Source organism: Dendrobates tinctorius, unplaced genomic scaffold (assembly GCF_039654945.1).
Source record: "Dendrobates tinctorius isolate UK_male_01 unplaced genomic scaffold, ASM3965494v1 ptg000806l, whole genome shotgun sequence".
Lineage (NCBI taxonomy): Eukaryota > Metazoa > Chordata > Amphibia > Anura > Dendrobatidae > Dendrobates > Dendrobates tinctorius.
This window is the reverse complement of record NW_027362443.1, coordinates 22501-32872: the sequence shown is the minus strand read 5'-3', so window position 1 is coordinate 32872 and position 10372 is coordinate 22501.

The following is a 10372-nucleotide window of genomic DNA, read 5'->3' as shown; positions in this document are numbered from 1 at the left end:
CTCCCTCGGTGGTCCCTGGTTCTCTGGAGGTGATGGATGTCAGTGGGGGCAAATCTGGAGTCCTTGTGGGAAGGGGGACTCTGGTAGGCGGACGCCCCTTCTGCCTATGTCCCCTCAGAGCAGGCTCGATGGTTCTCAGTCCCCGGCATTGGCTGGTGGTCCATGCCCAAGCATGAGAAGTGATCATGGGGTACCTGAGCTTGACCAGACCCTCACTCGGTGGTCCCTGGTTCTCTGGAGGTGATGGATGTCAGTGGGGGCAAATCTGGAGTCCTTATGGGAAGGGGGACTCTGGTAGGCGGACGCCCCTTCTGCCTATGTCCCCTCAGAGCAGGCTCGATGGTTCTCAGTCCCTGGCATTGGCTGGTGGTCCATGCCCAAGCATGAGAAGTGATCATGGGGTACCTGAGCTTGACCAGACCCTCCCTCGGTGGTCCCTGGTTCTCTGGAGGTGATCGCTGTCAGGGGGGCAAATCTGGAGTCCATAGCCGAGCTTGGGCTCTGGAAGGCGGACGCCCCTTCTGCCTATGTCCCCTCAGAGCAGGCTCGATGGTTCTCAGTCCCCGGCAATGGCTGGTGGTCCATGCCCAAGCATGAGAAGTGATCATGGGGTACCTGAGCTTGACCAGACCCTCCCTCGGTGGTCCCTGGTTCTCTGGAGGTGATGGATGTAAGTGGGGGCAAATCTGGAGTCCTTATGGGAAGGGGGACTCTGGTAGGCGGACGCCCCTTCTGCCTATGTCCCCTCAGAGCAGGCTCGATGGTTCTCAGTCCCCGGCAATGGCTGGTGGTCCATGCCCAAGCATGAGAAGTGATCATGGGGTACCTGAGCTTGACCAGACCCTCCCTCGGTGGTCCCTGGTTCTCTGGAGGTGATGGATGTAAGTGGGGGCAAATCTGGAGTCCTTATGGGAAGGGGGACTCTGGTAGGCGGACGCCCCTTCTGCCTATGTCCCCTCAGAGCAGGCTCGATGGTTCTCAGTCCCCGGCAATGGCTGGTGGTCCATGCCCAAGCATGAGAAGTGATCATGGGGTACCTGAGCTTGACCAGACCCTCCCTCGGTGGTCCCTGGTTCTCTGGAGGTGATGGATGTCAGTGGGGGCAAATCTGGAGTCCTTGTGGGAAGGGGGACTCTGGTAGGTGGACGCCCTTTCTGCCTATGTCACCTCAGAGCAGGCTTGATGGTTCTTAGGTAGTATGATTTGTTACCCTCCGGATCGATTTCCATACTGCCTCCCTGCTCATTCTCTGATGCACTGCTTGAAGGCATCACTGGTGACTGATTGTCGGCTTCATCCTTCTTTCCTGCATTTACCACCAGCTCGTGGGCATGACACATATCTGTCAGAGTCTTCTCCCGGTACACTCTCTCAGCCATGTCATTTGTATGTGCCAAGTACCGTGCAAACAGTCGCTTTTCACAGTCCGTGTATTGTGAAGTTGTCCAGGTTTCACATACCCGTCGCACTAGGTGGCTAGTGATGTTCGGGAGGTTGTAGCTATGGAGGAAATCATAATGTCAGTACCTGTTTCTACACATGCCCATGCATCATTCGGCTCGTGGCCGTCTTACCTCGAATGGTATTGCCTGAGGCCCACGGATGGATTTGCTATGGCCTTCCCCGTACACGTCACAAAGAAATTAGTGACCTTCCTTCGGCCAGCGGTATAGACAGGTCGGACATGTTCTGCATACACTTTGAACCACTGAAAAAGGAAAAAGAGAGGGGTTTGCTCCCCATGTGGAGTGGTGTTGCCTGGGCTCCCTGACTGGTTGAGTCCCTTACCGATTCTTCTTCCTCTGAAAGTACGAACACTGCGACCTGAGTGGTGGAACATTTGTGAGTCTTCACACCGACAACTGTCATCTGTCTGTCGTGGTACACGTGATGGATCCTCTCGGTCCACTCTGAAACCTGATGTGGAAAGTTATTGAACTGGTGCATGGGAGACCGCTGACCCACAGGGTCTGACTACTTACCGTCATGTTACGGATGACACCTGGTCTCTGGAGATTTTTCAGAACCAGCAGGGCCTGGAGGTAGAGTGCAATTTCCCGGCGTTCTTCATTTGATCCGCCCTCTTCCACAGAGGCTATGCTGGCTAGAAAAGTTGGCCTTGCCTCCTCCAGAATAATCTGGCAGTCCACGGGCGATTTTAGCGGCTTCCTCAGTAGATCGTACCTGGGGAAAAATAAGAGGAATTATTGAACATACATGGCAAAAATCAAGCCGCATATGCGATACTTTGAAGGGTGTGTACCGCTTACTAACAGACTCCTTGCAGGCGCCCTTGTACAATGTCTTCTGTAGGTCCTCAGTGTGATTCATGAATACCTCACAGGCCTTGTAGAGTTCTGGCTTTTCTATTCTCAGTCCCGTGGCCCTCATCTGATAGACAGTGAATCTCCGTATATGCTTCAGCATTCTGAGGGAGGTCTGTTTCGATAGCTGGAGGTTTCCGAGTTTTTCAAAAAATTCATTGATTTTATTTGGCTTCAGTAGGTACTCCAGGGTTACTCTTCTCGGGTTCACAAAGAAGAGGAACCTGGAAACATTTGAGACCTCCTGTTGGCAGTTTGGCACCCCGTGTGTAATGGTTAGGTATGAGCGGAAACCTTTGAACATAGCGTCGTTCATTGAGTGTCGCTTATACAAGCCGGCCATCTTTGTAGCGGTGCGATTTTTGTCCTTCCACTGCCTTTTCTGAATTCTTAAATCGCTACCGTCAGTGACCTCCTCATCTTCCATGGGGTCAGAACAGGCCCCTGTGTGGGCAGTCTCTGAGCGAGGGCTTTCTTGAAAACTTTCCACAGGCTGTAAAAGTGAAGCCTCATCCGATGCATCTGGCTCTGCCAGGGGCAGGGGGCTTTCTGCAGGCCGTAAAAGCAAAGGGATATCGATCTCATCCGAATCTAGCTCCGTCAGGGGCATAGTGCCTGGGCAGAGCTCCAAAATGGCTGGTGGTACCTGAGCGGGCTCTTCAGAGATCAGTGGCGGGATTTGATGCTCAAACCTAGGCTTGTTGGCTATTAAAAATCCGCGACCTTCTAAGAAGGATACAGTCTCCTCCAAGGACTGGAGAGGCTTGAGGTCATTGAAGCGGATAGTTGTACCTCTTTCGGCAATGCATTTGAGCTGAAACTTGGCTGATGCAAGGGCAGCTTTTATATCAGAATCACTCTGGGTCCTCAGACATGTCCTCCTAAGATGTGTGGAAAGGTATTTCGTTGCTCTGTGGCATACGGGACATGTAAGTGGAGTCCGGGGGTGACTGCGGGGATACAAGCAATAGAACCGGTCACCTTCCCTGCACGTATGTCATATGTCTATATGTGGTGGACGAATGTCTTCTACTCACCGCTCCATTTTGAAGTGTCCAGCATAACAGTCCGGTAACCCGTGCGCACCTCGGGGTGTGAGTCAGCCACACGTGAAAGACGCCAGCGGAGGTGATCGGAAATAACTTGCCGGAAATCCGCATACCTCATCACGGGGGGTGAACCAGCCACATGGTTGACGCCTCTACGGATGCCGAGCACCAATAGTGCTGGGGCAAAGATCTCCGCTTCGAGCCGTCTGTCATGATCACTTCCGTGGCATCACGGCGGTTGACACATCCCAAGCGGTGGCGCCTATACGGTTGAGGATCATCCATATCGTTTCTGTAACGATCCCTCCCTGGATACATCCGTCATGATCACATATACAGCACCCCTGAGGTAGACTCAACCACAGGGATGGCGCCTACACCGCTGACGAGCATGCGTCGCTTTCATGGAAGACATTCCGACTGGCTCCGTCTTTCACTATCAACTCATGGTGGCAAAAGCAGTAAGCGCTTGCTTTTACGCTTGCCAAGAGTCTGACGACCCGGGTTCGAACCCTGTCATGGCTGGGAAGTGATATGTATTCTGTGGACTTAGAAAATGTTTTACCTGTGACAGACTTCCAGGTGGTCCGTTTTTCGTAAAGAACACGCCCGCTTGGGTGCTGGATCTCCAGAAGGCGACAATGGAGATCTTGGTGGCGACAGATGTAGGCCGTGTTTTGTGCATGCCAGCCCCGTGGGTAGCCCTCCAGCTAGGAGTTCCCCTTACCGTTTGGTCCGCGTCTCCTAGGGGGACTCTTTCTGGTTGGCTGCCCGAGTCGGGTGCACATTCCTGGGTTACTCAATCCACGAATCCTTCTGCTTGGGTGCTGGATCCTCCAGAAGGCGACAATGGAGATCTTGGTGGCGGCAGACGGACAGATGTAGGCCGTGTTTTGTGCATGCCAGCCCCGTGGGTAGCCCTCCAGCTAGGAGTTCCCCCTACCGTTTGGTCCGCGTCTCCTAGGGGGGACTCTTTCTGGTTGGCTGCCCGAGTCGGGTGCACATTCCTGGGTTACTCAATCCACGAATCCTTCTGCTTGGGTGCTGGATCCTCCAGAAGGCGACAATGGAGATCTTGGTGGCGGCAGACGGACAGATGTAGGCCGTGTTTTGTGCATGCCAGCCCCGTGGGTAGCCCTCCAGCTAGGAGTTCCCCCTACCGTTTGGTCCGCGTCTCCTAGGGGGACTCTTTCTGGTTGGCTGCCCGAGTCGGGTGCACATTCCTGGGTTACTCAAGCCACGAATCCTTCTGCTTGGGTGCTGGATCCTCCAGAAGGCGACAATGGAGATCTTGGTGGCGGCAGACGGACAGATGTAGGCCGTGTTTTGTGCATGCCAGCCCCGTGGGTAGCCCTCCAGCTAGGAGTTCCCCTTACCGTTTGGTCCGCGTCTCCTAGGGGGGACTCTTTCTGGTTGGCTGCCCGAGTCGGGTGCACATTCCTGGGTTACTTGAGCCACGAAGCCTTCTGCTTGGGTGCTGGATCTCCAGAAGGCGACAATGGAGATCTTGGTGGCGGCAGATGGACAGATGTAGGCCGTGTTTTGTGCATGCCAGCCCCGTGGGTAGCCCTCCAGCTAGGAGTTCCCCCTACCGTTTGGTCCACGTCTCCTAGGGGGACTCTTTCTGGTTGGCTGCCCGAGTCGGGTGCACATTCCTGGGTTACTGGAGCCACGAATCCTCCTGCTTGGGTGCGGGATCTCCAGAAGGCGAAAATGGAGATCTTGGTGTCGGTAGATAGACAAATGTAGGCCGCGCCCGGCTGAAACAAAACGACTGTTCCTTTGGGCGGGACAACTATGACCGAGGTGGATCACTTTGGCCGCGGCCGGGCTGTGAACTCCCGACCCCCAGCTCAGACCCACCCTGAGTAGATTCGGAAGGGGGCTTAATGGTCGGTTGGCGGGCTTAATATTCGTCCTGTAGCGGTCGGTTGGTGGGCTTAATATTCGTCCTGTAGCGGTCGGTTGGTGGGCTTAATATTCGTCCTGTAGCGGTCGGTTGGTGGGCTTAATATTCGCCCTGAAAGCGGTGGCTGGAAGTCAGAGAGTGAAATATATGTCTGAGAGTGTCCCAAATGAGGCCCCAAACTGGGGGTGAAATTTCTGGATCCTGGGCGGAAGGTTGAATTTTGGGTGAAAAAACCGAATTTTGGGACTTAGAAAAATTTCGAGATGTGACAGACTTCCAGGAAGGGGAGCGTCTCGGGAGGTGTACCCAGGAGGCTTCCAGGAGCCTGGGTACACTTTTCAGAAAGTACCGTTGGGACTTAGAAAAATTTTCAGGATTTTTGGACTTAGTGCGTTTTTTGGATTTTTGTGCAAAAATCAGATTTCCCCTTCTCCCACCGCTCTGGGGCGTCAATATGATGTGGGGACCCGAGGGAGAGTGCCTCCCATGAGGGTAGAATGTGTGACTTTTGGGGGGAAAGTCGAATTATGGAGCAAAAACCATTTTTTGGGACTTAGAAAAATTTCGAGATGTGTCAGACTTCCAGGAAGGGGGCGCCTCGGGAGGTGTACCCAGGAGGCTTCCAGGAGCCTGGGTACACTTTTCAGAAAGTACCGTTGGGACTTAGAAAAATTTTCAGGATTTTTGGACTTAGTGCGTTTTTTGGATTTTTGTGCAAAAATCAGATTTCCCCTTCTCCCACCGCTCTGGGGCGTCAATATGATGTGGGGACCCGAGGGAGAGTGCCTCCCATGAGGGTAGAATGTGTGACTTTTGGGGGGAAAGTCGAATTATGGAGCAAAAACCATTTTTTGGGACTTAGAAAAATTTCGAGATGTGTCAGACTTCCAGGAAGGGGGCGCCTCGGGAGGTGTACCCAGGAGGCTTCCAGGAGCCTGGGTACACTTTTCAGAAAGTACCGTTGGGACTTAGAAAAATTTTCAGGATTTTTGGACTTAGTGCGTTTTTTGGATTTTTGTGCAAAAATCAGATTTCCCCTTCTCCCACCGCTCTGGGGCGTCAATATGATGTGGGGACCCGAGGGAGAGTGCCTCCCATGAGGGTAGAATGTGTGACTTTTGGGGGGAAAGTCGAATTATGGAGCAAAAACCATTTTTTGGGACTTAGAAAAATTTCGAGATGTGTCAGACTTCCAGGAAGGGGGCGCCTCGGGAGGTGTACCCAGGAGGCTTCCAGGAGCCTGGGTACACTTTTCAGAAAGTACCGTTGGGACTTAGAAAAATTTTCAGGATTTTTGGACTTAGTGCGTTTTTTGGATTTTTGTGCAAAAATCAGATTTCCCCTTCTCCCACCGCTCTGGGGCGTCAATATGATGTGGGGACCCGAGGGAGAGTGCCTCCCATGAGGGTAGAATGTGTGACTTTTGGGGGGAAAGTCGAATTATGGAGCAAAAACCATTTTTTGGGACTTAGAAAAATTTCGAGATGTGTCAGACTTCCAGGAAGGGGGCGCCTCGGGAGGTGTACCCAGGAGGCTTCCAGGAGCCTGGGTACACTTTTCAGAAAGTACCGTTGGGACTTAGAAAAATTTTCAGGATTTTTGGACTTAGTGCGTTTTTTGGATTTTTGTGCAAAAATCAGATTTCCCCTTCTCCCACCGCTCTGGGGCGTCAATATGATGTGGGGACCCGAGGGAGAGTGCCTCCCATGAGGGTAGAATGTGTGACTTTTGGGGGGAAAGTCGAATTATGGAGCAAAAACCATTTTTTGGGACTTAGAAAAATTTCGAGATGTGTCAGACTTCCAGGAAGGGGGCGCCTCGGGAGGTGTACCCAGGAGGCTTCCAGGAGCCTGGGTACACTTTTCAGAAAGTACCGTTGGGACTTAGAAAAATTTTCAGGATTTTTGGACTTAGTGCGTTTTTTGGATTTTTGTGCAAAAATCAGATTTCCCCTTCTCCCACCGCTCTGGGGCGTCAATATGATGTGGGGACCCGAGGGAGAGTGCCTCCCATGAGGGTAGAATGTGTGACTTTTGGGGGGAAAGTCGAATTATGGAGCAAAAACCATTTTTTGGGACTTAGAAAAATTTCGAGATGTGTCAGACTTCCAGGAAGGGGGCGCCTCGGGAGGTGTACCCAGGAGGCTTCCAGGAGCCTGGGTACACTTTTCAGAAAGTACCGTTGGGACTTAGAAAAATTTTCAGGATTTTTGGACTTAGTGCGTTTTTTGGATTTTTGTGCAAAAATCAGATTTCCCCTTCTCCCACCGCTCTGGGGCGTCAATATGATGTGGGGACCCGAGGGAGAGTGCCTCCCATGAGGGTAGAATGTGTGACTTTTGGGGGGAAAGTCGAATTATGGAGCAAAAACCATTTTTTGGGACTTAGAAAAATTTCGAGATGTGTCAGACTTCCAGGAAGGGGGCGCCTCGGGAGGTGTACCCAGGAGGCTTCCAGGAGCCTGGGTACACTTTTCAGAAAGTACCGTTGGGACTTAGAAAAATTTTCAGGATTTTTGGACTTAGTGCGTTTTTTGGATTTTTGCGCAAAAATCAGATTTCCCCTTCTCCCACCGCTCTGGGGCGTCAATATGATGTGGGGACCCGAGGGAGAGTGCCTCCCATGAGGGTAGAATGTGTGACTTTTGGGGGGAAAGTCGAATTATGGAGCAAAAACCATTTTTTGGGACTTAGAAAAATTTCGAGATGTGTCAGACTTCCAGGAAGGGGGCGCCTCGGGAGGTGTACCCAGGAGGCTTCCAGGAGCCTGGGTACACTTTTCAGAAAGTACCGTTGGGACTTAGAAAAATTTTCAGGATTTTTGGACTTAGTGCGTTTTTTGGATTTTTGTGCAAAAATCAGATTTCCCCTTCTCCCACCGCTCTGGGGCGTCAATATGATGTGGGGACCCGAGGGAGAGTGCCTCCCATGAGGGTAGAATGTGTGACTTTTGGGGGGAAAGTCGAATTATGGAGCAAAAACCATTTTTTGGGACTTAGAAAAATTTCGAGATGTGTCAGACTTCCAGGAAGGGGGCGCCTCGGGAGGTGTACCCAGGAGGCTTCCAGGAGCCTGGGTACACTTTTCAGAAAGTACCGTTGGGACTTAGAAAAATTTTCAGGATTTTTGGACTTAGTGCGTTTTTTGGATTTTTGCGCAAAAATCAGATTTCCCCTTCTCCCACCGCTCTGGGGCGTCAATATGATGTGGGGACCCGAGGGAGAGTGCCTCCCATGAGGGTAGAATGTGTGACTTTTGGGGGGAAAGTCGAATTATGGAGCAAAAACCATTTTTTGGGACTTAGAAAAATTTCGAGATGTGTCAGACTTCCAGGAAGGGGGCGCCTCGGGAGGTGTACCCAGGAGGCTTCCAGGAGCCTGGGTACACTTTTCAGAAAGTACCGTTGGGACTTAGAAAAATTTTCAGGATTTTTGGACTTAGTGCGTTTTTTGGATTTTTGTGCAAAAATCAGATTTCCCCTTCTCCCACCGCTCTGGGGCGTCAATATGTTGAGGGGACCCGAGGGAGAGTGCCTCCCATGAGGGTAGAATGTGTGGTTTTTGGGGGGAAAGTCGAATTATGGAAGAAATTGAGTTTTGAGGACAAAAAAGTGTTTTGAGGACAAAAAAGTTTCTTGAGGACAAAAAAGTTTCTCGAGGACAAAAAAGTGTTTTGAGGACAAAAAAGTTTCTTGAGGACAAAAAAGTGTTTTGCGAACAAAAAATGGAATTTTGTGATTTTGTGTAAAAATAAGTAATTTCCCCTACTTCCACCACAGGGGGGCTTCAGTATGTTGTAGGGCCCCCAGGGAGGGTCCCCCAACTGGGTTTAAAGTTTGTGGATCCTGGGCAGAAAGTTGAATTTTGGATGAAAAACCGAATTTTGGGACTTAGAAAAATTTCAAGCTGAGCAGTGACAGACTTCCAGGCAGGGGAGCCTCTCTGGAGGTGTACCGAAAACAGTTCCAGGAGCTGAGGTCATTTTCGAACATTTTTTGTTCGCTCAAATTTTTTTTGTTTTTGAGCTCTAAAAAGCTGTTATTATCAATTGGCTCAAAAATTTCAAGTGTCATGAGCTAGTACATGTTGGAGGAATACGTTTTAGGCAAAAAATTGCAAAAAAAAAAATCCAAGTGAAAAAGAACCGGAATGGGGAATTTCTGACTGCTGTAGCAGCCGCACAGTTCCAGGAGGTCGGATACATTTCCGACTTTGTCCCGCTCATTGAAGTACATTGTCCCGCAATGCAAATACATAGTAATGCGCACCTGCGGGAGAATATAGGAGAGAGTGGGCTCTCTCTACCCCGATGTATGGCGGTTGTTCCTATGGTTCTCTGGCTCGGGTAGGCGACTTAGAAGGTGGTCCCTCTTGTCGTGGAAGTTGCAAAATACGGCCGAGACTGAACTTCCACGGCTCCAGGAGGGACTTTTGCTGGTCGTGCGTCCCAAGTGAGAGAGGCGATCCTGGGGTACCTGAGCCTGACCAGACCCTCCCTCGGTGGTCCCTGGTCTTCTGAAGGGTGATGGCATTCAGGGGGGCAAATCTGGAGTCCGTGGCCGAGTTTGGGCTCTAGAAGGCGGACGCCCCTTCTGACCATGTCCCCTCAGAGCCGGCTGGATGGTTCATGGTCCGCGGCTTTGTCTGGTGGTCTGTGCCCAAGCCGGAGAAGCTGTCCTGGGGTACATGAGCTTTGACCAGACCCTCCCTCGGCGGTCCCTGGTTCTCTGGAGGTGATGGCTGTCAGGGGGGCAAATCTGGAGTCCTCGTGGGAAGGAGGGCTCTGGAAGGCGGACGCCCCCTCTGACTATGTCCCCTCAGAGCAGGCTGGATGGTTCACGGTCCGCGGCTTTGTCTGGCGGTCCATGCCCAAGCCGGAGAAGCTATCCTGGGTACCTGAGCTTCGACCAGACCCTCCCTCGGTGGTCCCTGGTTCTCTGGAGGCGATGGCTGTTGTCAGGGGGGGCAAATCTGGAGTCCTCGTGGGAAGGAGGGCTCTGGAAGGCGGACGCCCCCTCTGACTATGTCCCCTCAGAGCATGCTCGATGGTTCTCAGTCCCTGGCTTTGGCTTTTTGGCCATCCTGGGGTACAT